General features: G+C 41.0%; 1 protein-coding gene across 1 annotated transcript in view; it reads left to right on the top strand.

The window, feature by feature from the left end:
• LOC144495003 (uncharacterized) overlaps positions 1-22,744 on the top strand; it is a 218,217-nt gene that overhangs the window by 167,830 nt on the left and 27,643 nt on the right. The gene's annotated exons all lie outside the window — the stretch shown is intronic.

Genomic DNA, 22,744 nt, shown 5'->3' with positions numbered 1-22,744 from the left:
ATGGTGCCTCATCAAGTTTACAGGATGTCAAAAATCATTTCTGGGCTCTCAGCCAAACCTCATTATGTATTCTTGGCTGACAGCCCAGACCTCTATTAGAATGCTAAAACAACTGGCCCCAAGAATAACATTGTTTGATTAACAGCTCTGGCTCTCTGATCTATTCTGTCAATTTCACAATGTTTATTTACACGAAAGAAAGAGCTATCACATGCTTGCAATTTAGTTATTAATACTTTATAGGATCTGGATGATTGACACTTTTATTGGCTATAGTAAAAGCAATTTTTATGAATGAATGATTTCTTTAAAAGCTTTTTAATGCATTCTTTATCACAATAGAGTTTATTGGTTCCATACAGAGTGTATAGTAGGTAAATGGGCATGAAACTGTCATAGCTTGGCATGGAGAGGATGAGGGGTCATGGGGGTGGGTGGGAGTATATCTTGGCATGAGGGCATGGGTAAGACCTTTTGAACTTACCTTTCAAAAGGCTTCTTCATAAAGACTATGGTATATGACATCTTTGAAGTGCTGAGAACCACAAGTTCTTTAAAAACTGATTTGCCTCCATAAAAATTGTAGAGTCCCCACAATGTAGCCAGCCAGGTCGGGAGTGCAGCATGCAATCTTGTGACCCAAACCAGTTTGGCCGTTGAAGGGCATTGGTTAAAATGGAAAACCCTGCAAAAGGGGTCAGAAATCGGGTCCCAGTCATCATTTTTTGTCCATGGAGTCTCCCTGACTGCATGAAAATCTAGCCTAATATTTCAGGTTAAGACCACCTTTCATTAGAATCAGCAGATAAGGAGCTTCCCTCACCATGAATAACCAACTCCCACTACAGGACCTACAAGAAATGTTATAATAAATTACTTACCATATAAATCAAAGGTAATGCAACAGAAATCTAAAATGAAATGTTTTATTAACCTAAGGTTACATACCATAGAAAGATGTGCAATACCAACAACACTTTCTATGTAATATGGTGCCTTTAACTTAGAAAATCTTTCTAGGGTTCTTTATTGAGGCATAATCAGATATAGATGGATACTAAGTCATAGAAATATATTAGGAGGGATAGCCCAGAGTTTTGTCAGAAAAATGGAATTTAAATAGAGAGAGCAGAGAGGCTTAAGGAGGAAAATCCAGAGTTTAGAAAAAAAATGGCTGAAGACAGATTACCTATGGTGGGGTATGGGAGGGTTTATATAAGAGACCCGAGTTGAGGGAATGGAGAATTTGGAGTTAGAAGGTGGTGAGCAGTTGTAGGACTAAGGGACTTTACATTCAGTAATGTAAAGTGATGAGTGATAGTTTTTGTTGTGTTGTCACAATAATATAAAGGCACCAATCACTCATAAGGGATTGGGTAAACACGTTGTGAGTTCATTTACTGAGTCAAGGCACATTGGGGAGCATTTATATATAGGTATCCTAGAATCACAGAATCCCTAAGGTGCAGAAGGAGGCCATTTGGCTTTGGCACTTGGCACTTGGCTTGATGACGTTAGCAGTAGAAATATGTGTGTATGCTCTGCTCAAAAGCAAAAGTGAAACTAAAACTTGATCTCATGACATACATTGTTTCTTCTAATGTCATGCTGCTATCCTTTAAAGGCATATCACAATAGTTATTACTCCTACTTTTGTTAGTAAAAAACCCAAATGAGTGACTTGATGAATTTTAGGCTATATTGACTGGAATCACAGGGTGGAAAACCTTGGAATGTTTGATTGCATTATCGGCATTACATAAATCCAGGTAATTCATGTTGGTGCTGTTGATAAGCCTGCAATAAAGCATAGGTAGGCAACATAATCTCTTCATGTGTGATGTTCTTGCAATTTAAATATTGGGTGGCACAGTGGTTAGCACTGCTACCTCACAGCTCCAGGGACCCAGGTTCAATTCCAGGATTGGGTAACTGTGTGGAGTTTGCACATTCTCCTCATGTCTGTGTGGGTTTCTTCCAGGTGCTCTGGTTTCCTCCCACAGTCCAAAGATGTGCAGGTTAGGGGATTGGCCATGCTAAATTGCCCCTTAGTGTCAGGGGGACTAGCTAGGGTAAATACATGGGGTAATGGGGATAGAGCCTGGGTGGGATTGTGGTCGATGCAGACTCAATGAGCCGAATGGCTTCCTTCTGCACTGATTCTATGTTACCTATAACTATAAGACAAACTCCTGTTATACAAAATAAATTGAAACATACAAATGTTTTTATATGAAACATTATTGCATATAAGGTCCACACCATAGCCAAATTGAGGCTGGTAGCCACTTCCTTATATTAGTATTTTGCATCATAATTGCATCAATACTTATTTTACTATAATCCAAGTAACAATTTCAAAGTATAGGTTTTTCAATGATTATTTTAATTTATCTTAATCCTTAATTATAAGAACATAATAACTAGGAACAGGAGTAGGCCATCTGGCCCCTCGCACGAGCTCCGCCATTCAATAAGATCATGGCTGATCTTTTTGTGGACTTAGCTCCACTTTCCCGCCCGCTCACCATAACCCTTAATTCCTTAACTGTTCAAAAATTTATCTATCCGTGCCTTAAAAACATTCAATGAGGTAGCCTCAACTGCTTCACTGGGCAGGGAATTCCACAGATTCACAACCCTTTGTGTGAAGAAGTTCCTCCTCAGTCCTAAATCTGTTTCCCCTTATTTTGAGGCCATGCCCCCTCCATGCCAGTGGATACAACTTCCCTGCTTCTATCTTATCTATTCCCTTCGTAATCTTATATGTTTCTATAAGATCTCCCCTCATTCTTCTGAATTCCAATGAGTATAGCCCCAGTCTCTTCAGTCTCTCCTCATAAGCCAGCCCTCTCAACTCTGGAATCAACCTAGTGAATCTCCTCTACACCCCCTCCAGTGCCAGTACATCCTTTCTCAAGTAAGGAGACCAAAACTGTACACAGTACTCCAGGTGTGGCTTCATCAGCATCTTATACAGCTGCAACATAACGTCGCTGTTTTTAAATTCCATCCCTCTAGCAATGAAGGACAAAATTCCATTTGCCTTCTTAAATACCTGCTGCACCTGCAAACCAACTCCTTGAGATTCTTGCACAAGAACACCCAGGTCCCTCTGCACAGCAGCATGCTGCAATTTTTTACCATTTAAATAATAGTCCAATTATGCAATTACCTGATTTCAGATTACCCTCACAAAAGCAATTTAATGTTTATGTTTTGATTATGTCTTGAAAGACATAATCAGAAGGCAAGATGGACTTTTGAGTAGTAAATTAAAAGAATATTTGTTTTCAAAAGGAAAAAGTATATTTGACAACACAAAATCTCCCAAATAAATTCCAAGTGCCGAATTCGGTTAAAACTGAAGTAACTCCCGTCGATCTTTTTAGTGGGATTTTCAAAATAAATCTCCCACACTGTGACCACTGCAGAGTGTCTCCGAGAAATTCACGCTGAAAATCAGGGGGCGGGACCTATTGCGGTTAGAGAGGCCAGCAGCATAGCACTGAGGAGGCCACTGCACATGCGCTGATCTGTCAGTGCTGAGATTGGCGCATGCGTAGTAGCCCCGCATTGCTGGCCTCCTGATCGCTGGCCAGCCCAATCACCCGGCAGCCCCAACTACCCCTCCCCCAGACACACACCCGGATGGCCAGCTCCGATCACCCACTTCGCTCCATCTGCCACTGATTCCAAATGCAGAGTGGCAGCAGGACCCCCCACCCTCACTAATCTCCCCCCTGACTCCACCCCTTGGCACTGCCCGATGCCTGGTGGGCAGTGCCAAGTTGCCCCTTGGGCAATGACACTTTTCTCCTTGGGCAGTGACCAGGCCGGCAATGTCCAGGGAGCACTCCCCCTTACCCCCAACCTCCTGGGGGGCCCCAATGGCCTGTGTTCCCTTCGGTGGGGTTGGCCACCAGTTCCCCATCAGTGGCGAGATGTTGTAAACCCCGCTGGAGTGAACCACTCCTGGCAGGGGGGAGATGCGAGCGGGCCTGGAGACTTCAGTCCTGGGCTCGGTAATGGGATGTAAATACAAATATTAAGATTTAAATCAGCTCTGCACCAATTTCTGACGCGGAGCTGATTACGCTAAAAACCCTAGATGTGCAAAGTCCATGGCTCCTAGTGGGGAGCCTGCCAAACAGCCTGCGCTGATGTCTACCAGCCCGTTGTGCTGTTAGAGCAGCACAGTGGGCTGGGAGAATCGCCCCCCCATAGACTGATTCAAATGTGTGATCAGGTCACTGAAGAATAAGGCTGTTCTGCCATTCCTTTGTTGACAACAATTCTTTCAAATTCTGTCTCGAGAGCTATCAGTACATGACCAGCTAGCAAAGATGTCATTCAAAGCTTTTATCCCCTAAGTTATCAATACCTTTCTCAGACCATGTCTGTGTAATTTCATAATTGATTAATTTAATTGGAGTTTGACTATCTACGTGCATCAGCTCTTGAAAGGACAATGTTTCTTTTGCAGTGTCTTTTGTTATCTGACTTTGCACAATCGTCTATTGGGTCATGGCTTTTACTGAGCTGAACGCAATTGATACTCATTTAAACTGAAAAAGTTTTAAATCCAGCTTTAACATAACTATTTGGTTAATTACTATTTCTTCAATTATAACTTAATTCAGGTACACCACTTGGTCTTTCATCTGTTTTGGTCTAGTTCCTAGTTATGTAATAACCCTTAATTAGTGCATGTGAGTGATTATAAAGGATAGAACACAAGATGGCTCCTTATCTCAGTGTTAGTACAAAATGGTTCCTTGACATTGTTAACTTATTATAATGATTATAACATGAAATTAATCTAAAAATGGTTGAGATACATTACACCAAATCTAGTACCCAGGATTACTTGCATCTCCCAGGGTTGAGGGTGAATTATGTTGCCAATGTATTGATCCCTCACTATTTATTTGATCTCCTTGTTCTTTTTATTTTGAGGCATGAGTATTTGTTTCCAACTCAAATTAGCTGTATATGTTTGTAATCTTCCAGAGGACCCTCAAGTAACAAAGAGTGAAAATAATATCATTTGCACTAACACAAAAAAAGTTGAAGTAGTTGTAACGCGAGGATGTTCATTTACATTCACAACTTGCTGCCACCATTATCTTTTCTCATCTCCTAAATTTTGCATCCCTTTTTCTTGTCTCTCATTATCCTGTTATATCCTAACTACATGTATTTGTGAAGCCTGTTATTTTAATGATATTCTTTACATTTAGGGATAAAGGGGGTATAGTGTGACCTAGCTGATTTGTGACTTTCAATGCTTGCTCTTGCCCAAGAGCTTCAAGTTTTTAGGTGTCCAGATCACCAACAACCTGTCCTGGTCCCCATGCCAATGCTATAGTTAAGAAAGCCCACCAACGCCTCTACTTTCTCAGAAAACTAAGGAAATTTGGCATGTCAGCTACGACTCTCACTAACTTTTACAGATGCACCATAGAAAGCATTCTTTCTGGTTGTATCACAGCTTGGTATGGCTCCTGCTCTGCCCAAAACCGCAAGGAACTACAAAAGGCCGTGAATGTAGCCCAATCTATCACGCAAACCAGCCCCCCATCTATACTTCCCTTTGCCTCGGCAAAGCAGCCAGCATAATTAAGGACCCCACACACACCGGCCATTCTCTCTTCCACCTTCTTCCGTCGGGAAAAAGATACAAAAGTCTGAGGTCACATACCAATCGATTCAAGAACAGCTTTTTCCCTGCTGCCATCAGACTTTTGAAGGGACCTACCTTGCATTAAGTTGATCTTTCTCTATACCATAGCTGTGACCGTAACAATACATTTTGCACTCTCTCGTTTCCTTCTCTATGAACTGTATGCTTTGTCTGTATAGCGCACAAGAAACAATACTTTTCACTGTATACTAATACATATCACAACAATAAATCAAATCAAATTAAAGTTAACTCCCAGCTCATTGATATTGTGAACTTCTATTGGGAATAATGGATCACTCCCAATTTGAGTTGTTTGAGTGGATTGAAAACAAAAGGTGGATTGGTACTCATTCAAGTAGACATTTCAAAATAGCTTTTAAACTGAAAAATTTTAAATCCATCTAAAGATGTAAAACATTCTGCTACCTTACTTTAATGCCACTATCAGCACTTCTTTAGTCTTCAACACTATCGTTAACACTCTCTTTCTCTTGTGCCGATAACATCTTTGTCAAATCTCTCCTAGCTCCCACCTACCCTGTCCTACTTTGCTTCACCTACTCCACCCCCTCTTAAACAGTATAAAATCCATCACATTTCCCCCTCTTTTTAGCTCTGAAGAAGTCATAAGACTCAAAATGTTAACCACAGATGCTGCAAGACCTGCTGAGTTTTTCTAGCATTTTCAGTTTTTATTTCCGATTTCCAGTATCTGCAATATTTTACTTTTATATTAGTATATTTTACTCACCTGCTTGTGCAGTCTTATTTTAGATTTTCTTTTTTAGCCCTGCAAGCTAGCAAAAATCATATCTAATGCAAACCTCAATATTGTTTACAATCACAGCTGAATAATATCAATTGACATTGCCAGTATTTTGGGTGGAATTGTCCCAAAAAAATTCTAAATGCCGACTTCGCATAAAAACTGTAATAAATCCCACTGCTTTTTTCAGCGCCGCGATCGGTGCATGCGCAATAGCCCCACACTGCCGGCCCCCTGATTGCTGGCCTCTGATCATTAGCCAGCCCTGATTACTGTCCTTCCTTCCTCTGCCTATGATCCCAAATGCAGAGTAACACCGGGATCCCCCCACCCCTACCGATTGCATCCAGAGGCCCTGCCCCCATTAAACTCCGGCACTGCCTCCTTGGCATTGCCCAATGCCTGATGGGCAGTGCCAAGGTGCCCCCTGGGCATTGTCACTTTGTCCCTTGGGCAGCACCACGGGGCCAGACTGGCACTGTCAAGCTGGCAATGCCCGGGAGCATCCCCCCCCCCCCCCTTACCCCTGACTTCCCCTCCCCTTTCACTCCAGCAGGGTCGGGCCACCAGCTTCCCACTAGTGGGGAGCTGTTGAAAACCCCGCTGAAGTAAACCACTCCTGGCAGGGGGCGGAGATGCTTTAGCAGCGCAGCGAGCTGGGAGAATCGCTCCCTTTGTCATAGCCTGTTTTGCAATGATGTTCTTGCTGGCAATAGTAAAAAACAATCTTTTCCATTTTATGTATTACTAAAAAGATTTCCTCATTGTATTACAGAATGATGAATAAAGTCTGGTTGTCAGTTTTAGGACATTGGCACACTTTATTCAACTACTCCCTCCCCCTTTCACTGTCCCCACTCACGCTGCATAAGAAGCCTAGAGCTCTACTTGAAATTTCCAGCACTTGCATTAGTTGCACAGTTTAGGTGCCAAATTCCAATGTTTTTAGTCCCAATGTATCCTTAAAATGGAATAGATCAACATTTATCACAAGAGAGCTTAGTATCCAACCAAGTCCAGTCTTGCAATCCACTTTTCCACTTGACTCCTCTTCTTGTTCTAATGTTCCAAATTCAGATGAAAATACCGTTTGATTTCTCCTCAAATCACCAGGTTTTCTTCATCTGTCTCCCCCTCTTGTAAATAGGCAGTACTCTCATTATTTGCAAACAGCAAAATAAATAATTTCAAATGGTTTAATTTCAGAATTGAAAAGAAACAATGACTGTAGGATAAATTGATGTGAATATTCCTTTCTAGTTTCCACTGATAACCTGGTAGGAAAGGACAACAAATGTTTTGTTCTTCTCTCACCTAGAACATTAATTTTGTTTTAGAAAACAGGCACGAGGCCCTAACATCCAGCCAATCATTATTAAGGAAGTTCATATTAAAAACTTCACTTTCTACTCCTGTCTCTCATCAGAAAGGCAAATTGATTAATTGAAAACAATGATTTGTCAACTTTTTGCTAAATTAAACCTGTATTTCTTTTCAGTGATTTGCTTAAAATCTCAAATCAACTTACCTGTCTTCAGCTTCTTTTCAGAGAAGTCCCTTCTATTTCAGTGCTAATGCAGGTGAATTCCTTTTCCTAGTGCAGAGCTTCATATAATGCTACAGCTAATCAAATGAGGGACTATACAAGAATAAGACTGTCGTGGTTCTTGACAAGGAAGACACTGCAATTTACTGACAAAAGTTAGGCGTATTACTGAAAGATTTATGTTGTTGAATTTTAATTTGGATGAATTGCTCTTTAAAATGTAAGGGTGAAGTATTAGTTTGCGATTTTACTGTACTGAAATTGAAAAGAAAATGAATTACAACAAAGAATTTAGGTCACTCCCGTGTACAGAATGTCTAACCAGAATCTTCAGATTACAATTAAAATACTAATTTAAAATAATAAACAGTAAAAAGAATAATCAGCAGAGTGGTTGACTTTTCATGATTTATCATCAGTCCAGCAGGACACTCTTGTAACAAAAGTAGGAATTATATTGAATTTTTCAAGAACTTAATTAAAGAGTCCCGTGCAAACAATGAATTGACTGCACACCTTGTTAAATCTGCTGAGCAGTAACTCATTATTTACGTCAATATCACAGCATTCTTTGTGATGGTGATAAATTTCCTCTTGGATTTGAAGGTACATATGATTAGACCATATTGATGACTTGCATTAAGCAGGGCTCAACAGAACTTAGGATGATAGAGAACTGTATCAGTATAGTATCATTGGATATAATTGTTTATTAAAATGTAAACCATCTAGTTATATTTAACGGAGTGAAAAACTGGAAAGCTGAATTAGCTCGCTACAAGGTACATATCAGTGAAGATATTATTAAACTTTCCAACCTCCTTAAGCGAATAAATAGAGTAAGCTAGAGATTGTCACAAACTCTTAAAGTGGACTTGTGTTTCAGCTGAGGGAAGATGCACCAGCAGTATAAATTTCACAACTTTATTCAGTGGAGTCAAATAGACAGTGGATAGAGCATGCAAAAAATTAAAGGAGATATTTGAGGCAGTAGCCAATTGAAAATTATTCACTTTTGGGATCAACCAGCTAGACTGCATAGTTTTTCCCAGTACTTTACTTTCCTGCATTCCTATAAAGAAATAATTGGATTTCATTTTAAAAACTTTGAATTTATATTTCATTTACCAGCAATCATTTGTGTTCTTTTCATCAATGTAGCATTCTGTAATATCTGATCTCTACTATCTGTTTAAACTGCAGAAGTGATAAAGGGTAGATCCTCCATCCCTCTGATAACAAAACTTGTACTTTGTTATTTTTTTAATTGGGGAAATTGTTCTTGCATATCATTGTATAATTTGTATATGCTTAGCTGCTATATGGTCTTCATACTGTTTCTTCACTGATGTTATTTGTACTTAGAGGCATTTTTCCCTTTCAGAGAACTGTGACACATTTCAAATGTTTATGAATAATGTTTATCTTGTTCCTCCTTCAAGGTGAAGGTGACCATGTTCATCATCTAGAGAATTTGATAGGATTCTGGTGGGTACATAAGTTACTGCTAAGAGCAATCTGCACCCAGAAGGTTCTGATACAAATAGGACAGGATAATTAAGTTTTGAACAAGTTTCAGAATTTCCTCTCCATGTGTTTTCTTTCTGCCTCTGATATGCACTTGCTTTCAAAGGAGGCCAAACCATTTTTTATACTGCTGCAGTAGATACAGTGCTCCTGGGCCAGCTTTTCCCAGGACTTGAAGATGATGTCAAAAATTGTAAGTGAAGTCTCATAACAATGCCCTAATAGCACTCCCTTTGACCAGCATGAGAGCAGATCCTGGACCCAAGCTCTCCACAGTGTTATGATCCTGTTAGGGACTGTTAACATTTTTTTTAAAAATCCAAACAGATTTTGTCACAAGATTTCATGGTTTTTTAAAAAACAAAACAAACTTTTTGTGCATATAATGTGTTGTGAAACCTCGCTGATGTTATGTGTGAGTGTTCCAACCTGAAACACTGGTTTTGTATGGTGTATTTATTTTTTGGATATGAGTGAGAAACATTTGCAGAAACAGTGAAAACTCAGACCTCTCTCTCATTAAACAAACAAATAAAAGTATTATTAGAAGAAAGGTAATAAAACACGACAATGAATGATCTTATACTTTGATAAATTAACAGTAAGCACTTAGTCCCTCAAAGACAGAAAACCCAGAAGTATATGTTTCCCCCCCATACCTAAACTATCCTGAAACCTCCTTTCCCAAACAACAACAATAAACCTACTGGTCAGTGATTATCACACTGTACAGTTAAGTGACCAGGACTTGGGTTCAGCAAAGGTTCAGCAAAGAAAACAATCAGTAACACGAACTGGCTTGCCTTTCACACTTCATCTCAAGCTGAGCTGTTTCCTGATGATGGCTGTCTCTCTCTCTCTCTTTCTTGCTGCTGCTTCTTCACCACCTCATGTATATCTAAACTGCTTCCTGGCTCACAGCACTCTGACTACTAATTGTGTGAATTGTAAAGAACACCCTGTTCCCTATTCTTTCCTTTCTCTGAGGTGTTGCCCAGACATGGTTTACAAATTACTTGGCAGTTTGATTTTACTTGTTAAAAAAAAATCATTTTAATAGCATCCGACTATTTTGTGACAAAGATAAATGAAACAAAGCAAGCAGCACTAACTTAACATGATAACTAACAGAGATTTGTGCTATAAACTCAGTGCTATGTTTTACTTTCCCTTACCCTGGGCCCCAAGAGATCCTTTATCTGATGAAACTTTGAAGATTCATCCACTTTTCCTGGTACAAGCCTTAAAAAAAATGTTTGAGTTACCAGCAGATATCCAACTGACTTCCCATGGCTTACCAAGCTAACTTTGCTGACCGCTTTCTGCCATAAGGCTCTGTGAAGACCACTGTAGATTTCTTCCACTAGCTACAAGCTGGACCAGGTATTCCATCTGCCTTTCTCTGACAAAATCCAAAATGCAATACAGCCCCACCTGCATTCCATGTGGTGAATGATGAAGTTAGAACTTTCTCTGCTTGAAATGCTGGCACAACTGACTATACCTACTGTTGGCTCTCTCAATCCAGTCGCGTGCAGTCTTTACCGAAACAAAGCTATAACCACCTCCCTTTGTTCTCAAAATGAACTCTCTGTTTCCAAACCAAATCACTTGCTTCTGTCAGCAAAGACACACAGATAAATAAAAGAACCTTCTAACCAAGGCTCCACCTTGGATTGCTATCTCTATGGCAAAGTGACATTAATGGCCTGTTCCCAGGTAGAAATGTAAATTTATTACCTTCTATTCCAAAGTTTTCCATATGAATAATTTCTATTTCTAAATGCATTTTGTGATCCTCTTTCCAAGAATTGTTGGCTATGACCTCATAAGTTAACATGGACCCAAATTTTTAAATATAATAAACACCAAGCTTGTTTGAGTTGCATTTACTTAAGGTTTGCTGATCAGCTTCTCAGTGTGCTGCACCTGTTTATCTACAGTTAAGCTTTAATTCCCAAAACTAATAATTACATTCCAAAACAAATGAAATAGCAAATAGATATTTGCAACAACTGTTGTAAATGAGTGTCAGACATTCTGGCTACGTGATCAAGCCAACTCAGTTGTGGTTGATTCAATATGCCGTGGATGCTTGGTATGGCAACCTGGATGAGCACCTCAATGCCTGGTATTTTGTTCTGCCGTCTGATCTTCAGAAGCTTATGGCAGCAGTTCAAATAAAAGTAGCTAAACTTCTTGACATGACACAGTCTAAATCTTGCATGCATAGAGCAGTGTGGGCAGGACTATTGCTCAATAGGTAGGTTTATTGCTCTGCATTCCCAGACTGATGTTTGAAGTCTGGCATAGGTTACATTTGCTTTCGTAATTTTTGCATACGTTTTGTCATCAGTACAGATAGCTTGAGAGAGTGCGCTGCCAGGATAAGTGAAAGTACACATGCTGACAGATTCTGGCCATGGACTGAAATCTTGGGCTTGAGATAGGGCTTTCCTCGAGCAGAATGATACGTTTCTACAGTTTTCTTTGTGTTGATCATAAGGCTGAAATCTATGCTACATTGCATGTTCAGCTCTGAACCAACAGTTTCTGCATTGTCATTGGCAAAGAGGAAATCGCAAAGTATGCCCAGGTAGACCTTGATCCCTGTCTGGAGAGATGTGAAAAGAATGTGTAACCTGAACCGATTTCCTTGACCTGAACTTCCTCAGAAAGGCTCTCTCTAAGGGTGGAAATCTGGAAGTTGTACATTGTCAAAAGCAGTTCTTGTCTCAAGTCTAAAGCTGTGGCATTGTCCATGAGGGTGTATGCGTCTCATGTGCCAATGATGACTGGTGTCACTGATATTTTCTTTTTTTGAGATTGACTCATGACCGTGTTAATAGAATCTCTGTAGCTGTGGCCTGCTGACCAGGAAAGTGAAGCAGACATGTTAGGGCATCATTTCTAGCCCCTTCTTATAGGAAGGATGCGGAAGTGTTGGAAAGGGTGCAGAGGAGATTTACCAGGTTGTTGCCTGGTATGGTGGGAAAATCGTATGAGGAAAGGCTGAGGGGCTTGAGGTTGTTTTCATTAGAGAGAAGAAGGTTAAGAGGTGACTTAATAGAGGCTTCCAAGATGATCAGAGGATCAGATAGGGTGGATAGTGAGAGCCTTTTTCCTCGGATGGTGTTGGCTAGCACAAGAGGACATAGCTTTAAATTGAGGGGTGATAGATATTGGACAGATGTTAGAGGTAGGTTCTTTACTCAGAGAGTAGTAAGGGCGTGGAATGCCCTGCCTGCAGCAGTAGTGGACTCGTCAACATTAAGAGCATTCAAATGGTTATTGGATAAACATATGGATGATATTGGAATAGTGTAGGTTAGATGGGCTTTAGATTGGTTTCACTGGTCGGCGCAACATCGAGGGCCGAAGGGCCTGTACTGCGCTGTAATGTTCTTTGTTCTATGTTCCATGTTCTTCATACTCAGGAGGTGAGCAGTGTAATCCTAAAAAAGACTGGTGTTGGCTAGAGTCAGGCCAGCTAGACCGGAAAGAAGTGTGGAAGCATCCACAGGGGCTGTTGCTGCGAAGCAGACTGTTTAAAAGGCCTGTCTCAGTGCCGTGGGACTTTGCCCCAGCGAAAGAAAAACACAAAGATCCTCAGCCATCTGCTACATTGCATGTTCAGCTCTGAACCAACAGTTCCTGCATTGTCATTGGCAAAGAGGAAATCGCAAAGTATGTCCAGGTAGACCTTGATCCCTGTCTGGAGAGATGTGAAAAATATGTGTAACCTGAACCGATTTCCTTGACCTGAACTTCCTCAGATAGGCTCTCTCTAAGAGTGGAAATCTGGAAGTTGTACTTAGACAAAAACAGTTCTTGTCTCAAGTCTAAAGCTGTGGTATTGTCCATGAGGGTGTATGCGTTTCATGTGCCAATGCTGACTGATGTCACTGATATTTTCTTTGTTTGAGATTGATTCATGACCGTGTTAATAGAATCTCTGCAGCTGTGGCCTGCTGACCAGGAAAGTGAAGCAGACATGTTAGGGCGTCTTTTCTAGCCCCTTCTTCATACTCAGGAGGTGAGCAGCGTAATCCTAAAAAAGGCTGGTGTTGGCTAGAGTCAGGCCAGCTAGACCGGAAAGAAGTGTGGAGGTATTCACAGGGCTGCTGGTGCAAAGCAGGCTGTTTAAAAGGCCTGTCTCAGTGCCGTGGGACTTTGTCCCAGTGAATGAAAAACTCAAAGACCCTCAGCCATCATACCCTCTTCATCCTTTAAACACTCCCCATGCTCCACCCATGCCACCTCATGTCCCTTACCCATCCCCTATGTCTCCACATGCCTCCTGTGCTAAACTGTGCCCTTCCACCAACCTCTCAGGTCTGCCATGCCACCTATGCCCTTTTACTCAACTTCTGTGTCCCCTATGCCATGCTCTGCCCTTCCACCTGGCCCATCTTACCCTCAATATCTATCCATCCACCCCGAGGCCTTTCCATTCCAATTGATTCACTGTACATTTTATAGAATTATGGACACCATTTTATGAACAATTTCACCATAGTGTATAGTGGGAAAAAAACTTTGAAAAAATGTAATTCATTGATAACATTCTCCAATACTTGAAAAATGTCTGGACTGCAAACTAATATTAATATCAATCACCTGGGGGTTATCATTGACAAGAAACTGAACTGGACCACCCATAAAAATACCATGGCTACCAGGGAAAGTCAAAGGCTAGGAATCCTGCAGCGAGTAACTCACCTCCTGACCCCCCCCAAAACCTGCCCACCAACTACAAGGCACAAGTCAGAAGTATAATGGAATACTCTTCATTTGTCTGGATGAGTGCAGCTCCAACAATACTCAAAAAACTTGACACCATGCAGGACAAAGCAGTCCGTTTGATTGCTACCCTTCCACAAAAATTCATTTCCTCCACCACTGCTCAACAGTGTGTACCATCTGTAAGATTCACTGCAAGAACTTACGAAAGTTCCTTGGACAGCACTTCCCAAGTCCATGATCACTACCATCTAGAAGGACAAGAGTAGCAGTTACCTGGGAACACCATCAACTGGAGGTTCCCCTCCAAGTCACTCACCATCGTGATTTGGAAATATATCGCTATTCCTTCATTGTTGGATTTTGGGTCAAAATCCTGGAACTCGCTCCCTAACTATAGGTGTACTTACTCCTCAGAGACTGCAACAGTTCAAGAAGGCAGCTCGCCAAGATCTTCTCAAAGGCAACTAGGGATGGGCAATAAATGCTGCTCTCGCCAGCAACACACATATCATATTTAAAAAAGTAAGTCAGTTTGCAACAGTTTGAGGGCAGAATGGCATGAAACCCAACTGGTCTCCCAAAGTGCACACCTGACAATCAGACCTCCCAGAGATGTTCAGGTGAGTGCATTGCTCAGGAGGAAGAAGGTCATGCCGGGCACTACTTGGGCGCTGCCCCCTTGCACTACCTGCCCACAATTGCCCCCTTGCAGTGCTCAGGGATTTCGTGGAGGGATTCCAAGCAAACTGTTTTGCGCTGGGTTGGCCTTTAAAAATGGCATCCCAATCTTCAAAAGGCTAAGTTGCTGGTGGGGAGTCCGCTCTGCTAGTGTTAGATCATGGGATCAGCCCCTTTAGGTTTTCCATACCAATTCCAGGATGATACGGTGGAGAAAGCAGCTGACCGCTTTTCCTGCCCACAATCAGCTTTTGCTGAATTCTGGGAAAATTCCACCCAATGGCTTTAGTCTTCCCAATACTAAATTGGAGGAAATGTTTGATCATCCCATATTGGATCTGTTCAGTATTTGATAGTTTAATGATGATGAAGCATTTGAAAAAGATGGTGGTGAGTTAGAAATAGGTGTAATCAGTGTTCGTGTGAAAACTGATGCTGTACTTTCAGATGATGCCACCGAGGATAACAGGGTAGATGAGAAATAAAAGGAAGCCAATAATTGATCCTTACAGGATACCGGAGGTAATGATGTGGGAGCAGAAAGAGAATTTCTCTGGCAATGATTATATAATGGGACCAGGTGAGAAGAGTCCAATGCAACTGGATGACAGTGGAGAGGAGTTGCAGGAGGATGGTGTGATCAATCATGGTTGCAGACATGTTGAGAAGGATGAGGAGGGATAGCTTACTTTTGTCACAATCACATAGGAAGCCTTGTGACTTTGATAAGAGCTCTTTTGGTCCTATAGCAGGGGAGGAAACCTGATTGAAGAGATTGACATTTGGAAATAAAGGAAAGGTGAGTATGGATTTGGGAGGTGACAACACATTCAAGGACTTTGGAAACAAAAGGGAGATTGAAAATGGGATGGTATTTTGCAAGGACGTTGGGCAAACGTTTTTTTGAGGAAGGGGGTGAAGACAACAGATTTGAATGAGAAATAAATAAAACCTGAAGACTAAGAACCATATTGTCTAACATAGGGACCAGGAGGGAAGGTTTATTTGTCTATAGTTTTAGTGGGAAAAGGGGTGAGGGAATGGATCATGGGCCTCCTGGACAAGATGAGCTCAGAGGGCAAGAGGAGTGAAACTAGAGAAAGATGTGAGTTCAGTGCAGCAGGGAAGCTTTAAAGGAAGTTTGCCCTTATGATAACCCCCAGGGCTTGCTTGAAGAATCACTGATTGACCTCCCTGTAGGACTCTTTGAATATGAGAATATGATTGGTTATTAACTCATCAGGTAGATGAGATATATCGAGCCCTGTATAAAGCAGGCTGCTGAGTGAGTCCAATATTGTATTGTCCTGGTTGTGACCTGTTTGTGTTCACCACAGGCTTGTGGTTATTTTGTGCAGTAAAACACTGTTCCTTTACAGCTGACTCCTAGAATTATTTTAGGCTTGGTGGGCTAGTAGAAGAGAGGGACTTCGCAGAGGCAGCTGATTGGATGGTCTCGACTTTAGTGACAAAGATTTCAAACAGTTACTCACACTTGTTGCTGTAGGAGAGAGTGTAGAAGGGTTTAAGAAGATGGTTTACAGTAAAGAGAAGACTGGGTTATCTTAACAATTCAGGATGATCCTGGAATTATGAGTAGTTTTAACAGATGAGTACAGACCCCATAGCACTTTGTGATCCAGCCAGTTCTGAGGTTGAATGGCAAAGCTAGATTTTTTCTTTATCTTTTCAAGTCTGCACCCCTTGGACATAAGGGGGCAGAGATAAGGACCATACCAAGGGGAAAAGCCTGGTGAGAAAGAGTTCTGTTGGGGACATTCATATCAGCAGTGGAGATTGTGGGGTAGTGGTAATGTCACTTGATCACTGGATTAGTAATCCAGAGACCCAGGCTGATGTTCCAGTGACATGGTTCAAATCCCACCATAGCAGCTGGTGGAATTAAACTTTAATCAGTAAATAAATCTAGTCTTAATAATGGTAATCATGAAACTGTCAATTGTGACCCCGATCCACAATAATGTGGTTGACTTTTAACTGCCTTCTAAAATGGCCTGGCAAGCCACTCAGTTCAAGGGCAGTTAGGGATAGGTAACAAACGCTGGCCTTCCCAGTGACACCCACTTGCCATGAAAGAATTTAAAAATTCCTGTAGGAATCAATCTGAAAGTAGCCGATGATCCCTTTAAATTGTGATAACAGGCGTTAATGGTGTATTGTGAATCTCACATCTGTTATCAAATTTCTCGTCTAGTCTGGTTAGTAATTAATTTCTGTATATATTTATGAAAATAGTAGACAAGTTATTTAATCTATTGCTGTTAGCTTAGAATTAAAATCTAATTAGAGAAGAATTAAAATTCCATTTGACTGCCTTGATCCATTCAGATTTCATATCTAACCTCTAGATTAATAGTTTCTGTTTTTTATTCATTTTTCTTTGTGTTTTGTGTCAAATTATGTGTTAACACTTCAACCTTGGTAAATAAATAAAATGATGATAAACTACAACAAAACCGTGCCTTAAGCAAATAAACTTGAAATGCAGCCTCTCTTCCATATCAAAGGTGATTCTTCAATTAGAGATTATTGTAATATTACCATATTATGATACTCTAGGTTATTATATTCTTCTGAACAAATAAAAAGATAAATTATTGTACAACAGGATACACACACTGTTTACTTTTCAGAAATAAATACTTGTAATGTTAGCAACTGTTGCCTCAGGTCAAAGCTATCCTCCTCACTTCAGGAACCAGAATGGTTGAAGTGAGTGTTCAAAATTACTTTTCAGCAGGAAATAGAATTGTTTGTCCAACCACTATTAACATGTAATACATTGGTACCTTTATTTATATTTCTTCATATCAAGTAATTATTTCTTCAGTTTGCTTGCTATGAAAGTTAGAATTTGCTTTTAGACCATAGTGCAGATCTGGTTGTAGCAAGTTGGCAGAATTATTGGCTTGGATTTTCCTTTCTCAATAGCAGAAATGCTGAGAAGATCTCCACTATTGTGGATCACAATATCATCATAATCTCCAGCGACATGACTTATGCTGAAATCTGGAAGTTGTGGTGTGCCTTGACAGGCCCACTGATAGCCCAGTCATTCCTATTCTTAAAGCAGCATGGGTGGTTCTCGTGAGAGTTTTGTTTTTTGCTCAGATTTTTAAGGACAGAAAGTTATGACTCGTAAATACAAGCATAAGTCAGCAAATCGGCAGGGTAGATGAAAGCTTTGTTGCTGTAAACTGTTACAATTAGCAATAAAAATGTTTGTGATTCTGCTAGCTCCTTTTCCTGTCTGCTTCTATCTCTTTTTCTCATACGCACTCTCACCTGCCCCCACCTCCTCTTACAGCTCCTCTCCACCCCTCAACCTGACCCCTGGCTTCCCTGATTCCTCAGTCCCTCCCAGTGTCAAAATCATCAGGGTTCTTTCTCTGGTTTTTAACATTTTTTAAAGTATTTAAATATTTGTACAAATTTTAAAAGTTTAGGATTATATTTAAACAAAGTCCAACACTATTTTAAATCATTATCCAAAGGTGTGTGGGTTAGGTTGATTGGCCATGCTAAATTGTCCCTTAGTGTCAGGGGGATTAGCAGGGTAAATACATGGGGTTACGGGGATAGGGCCTGGGTGGGATTGTTGTCGGTGGAGGCTCAATGGACCGAATGGCCTCCTTCTGCACTGTAGGGATTCTATGATTATTAATCATTTTAAAGTACCAACCTGAAGAGTGACTGCTTGACATCAAGGTTGTTACATTCTTCTCTTTGATCTTAATGTACTAATCAAATAAGAACATAAGAACATAAGAAATAGGAGCAGGAGTAGGCCATCTAGCCCCTCGAGCCTGCCCCGCCATTCAATAAGATCATGGCTGATCTGAGGTGGATCAGTACCACTTACCCGCCTGATCCCCATAACCCTTAATTCCCTTATGATAGAGATTGGTGAAACAATAATGTGGATTATTTATTTGAAGATGGGAATATATACAAATAGAGTTACCAAGAGACTGTAGTACATTTGATTTCAACTGCTTCTGCTTATAGACTGAATACAAGTCATGGGACTACAACATCATATCCTGTTGAGCAGGTAGTGATTGACGGCAGTTTAAGAAATGCTGCCTTAAAGATATATATATATAAATTATATCACAGCAAAGGGGCATGATTTCTTCTAGTAATGACATGGTCGGGGGGGGATATTTTGCTGAGAACGTCTCACTGCAGTTCGCAACTGGAGCCAACTGGAAGAGCAAGTTTCACAGCCTGCAGACAAAGTATGTACGGACTTTCTTGTGCAGTCAGTGATGAACATCGACACTTTGCCAATGACAGGAATATCCAGACAAATGTCTGCTCCCCTTTTCCTGCCTCATACTTTAAAAATCAAAAATTACATATCTTATAATAGAGTTCTGGTACCCTCTCAGTAAAGTGGTACAGTGGCACAGTGGTTAGCACTGCTGCCTCATGCGTCAGCAACCCAGGTTCGATTCCCGGCTTGGGTCACTGTCTGTTCGGAGTCTGCACATTCTCCCCACGTCTGTGTGGGTTTACTCCGGGTGCTCCGGTTTCCTCCCACATTCGGAAAGATGTGCTGGTTAGGTGCATTGGCAGTGCTAAATTCTCCCGCAGTATACCCGAACAGGCACTGGAGTGTGGCGACTGGGGGATTTTCACAATAACTTTATTGCAGTGTTAATGTAAGCCTACTTGTGACACTAATTTAAAAATAAATGTGGACATGAATGTAGAGTTTATGTTAACGCAAAGCATTCTGAGGTAAGGTGCCTTTTCTTCGGGTATTGATGGATGTGCTTTGTATTATTATCATTTAATCATAGGTTTTGTTCACTTAGTTGACTTATTAAAATCAAATCATGTAATTTTTGAATGTTACAGTCTTACATGATATTTACCAAATTAGTCATCTGTATGCTGTGGTGGGATCATATGCCTGTAAAAGCTGTTAGAAAGATGGACACTACTTTTAAAATGCAGCACAAAATATGGATGGTTTACCCTGACAAAATTGGCTCTAGATGATTAAGTGGCTTCTTTTGTGGTTTTAAGACCATAAGATATAGGAGCAGAATTAGGCCATTTGGCCCATCGAGTCTTCTCCGCCATTCGATCATGGCTGATATGTTTCTCAACCCCATTCTCCTGCCTTTTCCCCATAACCTTTGATCCCCTTACCAATCAAGAACCTATCAATCTCTGTCTTAAATACACTCAATGACTTGGCCCCCACAGCTTCTGTGGCAATGAATTCCACAGATTGTGGCTGAAGAAATTCCTCCTCATCTTCGTTCTAAAGGTTACCTTTACTCTGAGGCTGTGCCTTTGGAACCTAGTCTCTCCTACTAATCAAAACTTCTTCTCCACGCCCACTCTATCCAGGCCTTCCAATATTCTTTAAGCTTTAATGAGGTGTCCCTTCATTGTTCTAAACTGCATTGAGTACAGACCCAGAATCTTCAAATGCTCCTCATACGTCAAGCCTTTCATTCCCGGGATCATTCTCGTGAATCTCCTCTGGACCCTCTCCAAGGCCAGCACATCCTTCGTTAGATGTGGGGCCCAAAATTGCTCACAATATTCCAAATGTGGTCTGACCAGAGCCTTATAAAGCCTCAGCAGTACATTCCTGCTTTTGTATTCTAGTCCTCTTGAAATGAATACTATCATTGCATTTGTCTTCCTAACTACCAACTCCACCTGCAAGTTAACCTTAAGAGAATCCTGAACTAGGACCCCCAAGTCCCTTTGCGCTTCCGATTTCTTACAGACAAGGATTAAATCATATCTGAACGTGCCTCTGGAAAGTCATTAAAATGTGCATGTCCTTGTGGAGAACCTTCTATCGATGAAATATTAGGATGCAAGATCGCTTGTGGAACTTACAGTTACTATTGTCTGGATCCTCAGAAACTCAAATGAAGTGGTTGCCCTCAAATTGGCATTTACAAACTTGAAATCTAACAAGAAAGGGTGTGAAGGAATCACTTCATCACAAGCATGCGTGAATTGCAACCTTAATTCATTCATTTTGGGAGGGACCAAGACAACAAGGCTGAACAGGCCAGAAGCTTCACAGATAATGCAGGATTATCCAAGGTTCCATCGATTGCGCCTATGTGGCCATCGAGGCACCAGCTGAGTGCTTGCAGCAATCCACCAACTGCCAGCTGCCTGGACATTCTCTGCTTCCGCAGTTCTTCCTATGCCCCACCGAAGTGCTGCTTTTTGCGCTTGTGCTTGATGCTAAGAATGGATGTGATGCTGGTGCATCCCTTGAAGCCTCATGTTCTATTGTGAAGGGATGGTCATCGGGCTCAGTGGTGCGTTCAGAGGATGGCGCTTCATTAAGAACATACTCAGTAAGTATCTGTGTAAGCACACTGATAGCTTTTCTCAACAATCCCATGTCTCAATTAGGCTTTCAGAGCAGCCAATCTATGGTGGGATCTCTGGATGTGGCCTTCTCAGTGACAATGAAACAACTCAGCCATTTCCGCACATTCCCCAACTTTCTCCTCTGTTTGCTGAATTCTTACTGTCCTTCAACACCCCTGCCTCACTGACTGCTGAGGACTATCTGGATCACCTGCTGTCTGCCAAACTCTCACCCATGTCATGGGCATGGGACCTAACTCTGGCCGTGACTCACGCTGGCCACCCCTTAATTGGCCAGCCAGTGTGAAATCAGGGTTGGGCTACGATTGCAGGTGGGAGCAAATATCACATCTGATTCTGGTCCCACCTGCCGTGCATGCCCGATGTGCAAATTTCAGGCCATTGATGCAGTTGGCAGCGAACAGAAACTGTTCTAAGATGGCAACTGTCCTATTTATTCTAAGGAAGCCCAGCAGGTGTTAGTCTGGGATATGAAGATGAGAGGGAAGCCATCTCATGTAGCAAAGACAGGATACTGAAAAACTCATCAGAAATGGAGAAGAGGAGCTTGTTTGTTTTACTGAAAGATTATATTTCCTCACTACAGAGGCTCAAGTACAATTTTTGACTGAAAAGCCAGAAACTTCCGGCCTTATTTATTTTATTCTTCAAAGGACTGAAAGAGAATTTCCATGTCTGCAACACTTTCAACGACCGTCTTGGAGAAACAAAGTAATGTTGACTTTTGGAACTTTAAATAATCTTAAATGTATGCTACATCTTTAGAAACCATCTTTGTGTATCTGTGTGAATCAGGAAGTGGGTGTTTCTTGCGTACATTTTCAAGTGTTGTTAAAAATAAATGTTTAAGGTTTCTTTTTCTTATAAGGAAACCTGTTTTGCACCTGTTCTTAAAAGTCACAGCCCTCAAGGGGATAAAACATTTCTTCTCTAATATACATCTTGGTGTGGTCAGTTGAGAACTGGGGAAAATGGAGAAATTCTCCTGCATCGCTCCCTGTCCATACCAAATATATATAACTCATTTTGCCAGCAATAGCTTCAGTATAATGTGTATAACTCATTCAGTAATCCTTTGATTCATTCTTCTCAGAGGTTCAGTATAAAGTTGGATATTAAGAGAAGATCACGTGCAATTCAATATCTAAAACTTTACTGTCTTCCTCCCCATTACTTTTCTAACTTTACAGAGCACAGCTTCATATTTATTTTACTCTTTATTTCCTAAAATGACATCTCATCACCTTATGTAATATCCTGCTATTAAGTGCTTCAGTTCCCTACATCCATTTTATATTCTAGTCGGCAGCAGGTGTCTCTTGATTCGTGAGGATGATGTCTTCTCGGTCACAGTTTCTGCCAAGGATCTTCAAAACAGGCAGATCGT

The sequence above is a fragment of the Mustelus asterias genome, chromosome 6 (genome assembly GCF_964213995.1).
Source record: "Mustelus asterias chromosome 6, sMusAst1.hap1.1, whole genome shotgun sequence".
In the NCBI taxonomy this organism is placed as follows: domain Eukaryota; kingdom Metazoa; phylum Chordata; class Chondrichthyes; order Carcharhiniformes; family Triakidae; genus Mustelus; species Mustelus asterias.
This window is presented reverse-complemented; position numbering and strand designations above follow the sequence as displayed.